The following is a 2,091-nucleotide window of genomic DNA, read 5'->3' on the forward strand; positions in this document are numbered from 1 at the left end:
CGATTCTCTTGCCTCAACCTCCCAACTAGCTGGGACTACAGACGCCTGCCACAATGCCCGGCTACTTTTTTGTTGCAGTTGTCATTGTTGCTTAGCAGGTCCAGCTTGCTTTGAACCTGCCAGCCCCACTGTATGTGGCCACCACTCTAACCACTGAAATACTGGTGCTGAGCCTGCCACTTTTTTGAGGGGGGTGATTCATTGAGGGTCCAAAGAACCAGTTTACATTGATTGCATTCATTAGGTAAAGTCCCTCTTATAATTCTGTCCTGCCCCCAAAAGTTGTGTTACAGACTGTGACCTGCCAACCCCTCCCTCCTTCCCTCTCTCTGCTCTTCCCTTCCCCCACCCCCTCCATCCTTCCCTCTCTCTGGTAGTGCCTGCCACACTTTAATTGGAATAAAGTCATATAACATCAAATTGAATGTTTTTGCCTTTTTTAAAGTTGTTAGTATATTCACAAGGTTATACAACCATTATCACTAAGTCTGGAATATTTCTGTCACCCTCAGAAGAAACTTGATACAGTTTTCAATCCCCTCTGTTACCATTTTGTATCCACTAATCTACTCTCTGTATAGATTGGTCTATTCTGGATCTTTCATAAGAATGGAATTATACAGTAAGTGTCATTTTTGTATCTGGCTTTGTTCATTGAGGATATTATTTTCCAGGGTCATCTATATTGTAGCATGTGTCAGGATGTCATTGTGTGCATACACCTCATTTTGTTTATCCATTTATCTAATGATGGACATTTTGGCTGTTTCTACCTTTTGCTATTGTGCATATTTCTATGATGAACACTAGCATACAATATCTGTTTAAATCTCTGATTTAGGCTCGGCTCCTGTGGCTCAAGCGGCTAAGGTGCCAGCTGCATACACCTAAGGTGGCAGGTTCAAATCCAGCCCTGGCCCGCCAAACAACAATGATGGCTGCAACCAAAAAATGGCCAGGCATTGTGGCGGGTGCCTGTGGTCCCAGCTACTTGGGAGACAGAAGCAGGAGACTGACTCCCTTGACTCAGGAGTTGGAGGTTGCTGTGAGCTATGATGCCATGGCACTCTACCCAGGAAGACAGCTTGAGGCTCTGTCTCAATAAATAAATAAATAATCTCTGATTTAAATTCTTTTGCATGTTTTATTTTCTAATTGTGGTAAAATACATATATCATAAAATTTAGTATATTATCTATTTATAGGTATATACTTCATTTCTTTTTTAAGGCTAAATAATATTCTATTATATGGATGTAACTTTTTTTTTTTTCCAGTTTTTGGCTGGGGCTAAGATTGAACGTGCCACCTCCAGTATATGGAGCTGGCGTCCTACTCCTTTGAGTTGCAGGTGCCACCCCCACCCCCCTTTGTTTTTTTCTGAGACAGAGTTTCACTTTGTTGCCTTTGGTAGAGTGCTGTGACATCACAGCTCACAGCAACCTCAAATTCTTGGGCTCAAGCGATTCTCTTGCCTCAACCTCCCAAGCAGCTGGGACTAAAAAATATTGCCAGGCTATTTTTTTAAGAGGCAGGGTCTTATTGTTTCGTAACCTGGCTTTGAATTCCTGAGCTTAGGCAATTCATCTGCCTCGTCCTCCCAGAGTGCTAGGATTATAGGCATGAGCCACTGAGCCCAGCCATGTTTTGTTTTTTCATTAAATCTACTGTTGGGGATTTGGGTTTTGTCCACTTTTGGGCTATTTCTAAACTTTTTATGAGACAGTCTCACTCAATCACACTGGGGTTGAGCACTGTGGCATCATAGCTCATAGCAACCTCAAACTCTCAGGCTCAAGTGATCCTCTTGCCTCAGCCTCCCTAATAGCTGGGACTTCAGGTGCCCGCCACATGCCTGGATATATTTATTTATTTATTTATTGAGACAGAGCCTCAAGTTGTCGCCCTGGGTAGAGTGCTATGGCATCACAGCTCACAGCAACCTCCAACTCCTGGGCTTAAGCATTTCTCTTGCCTCAGCCTCCCAAGTAGCTGGGACTACAGGCGCCAGCTACAACACCCGGCTATTTTTTTTTTTTTTTGGTGCTAGTTGTCACTGTTGTTTGGCAGGCCCAGGCTGGATTCGAACCC

General features: G+C 43.6%; 1 pseudogene; it reads right to left on the reverse strand.

The window, feature by feature from the left end:
- LOC100964397 overlaps window positions 1–2,091 on the reverse strand; it is a 16,456-nt pseudogene that overhangs the window by 3,379 nt on the left and 10,986 nt on the right.

The sequence above is a fragment of the Otolemur garnettii genome, unplaced genomic scaffold (assembly GCF_000181295.1).
Source record: "Otolemur garnettii isolate 467f Iridium unplaced genomic scaffold, OtoGar3 scaffold00127, whole genome shotgun sequence".
NCBI lineage: Eukaryota > Metazoa > Chordata > Mammalia > Primates > Galagidae > Otolemur > Otolemur garnettii.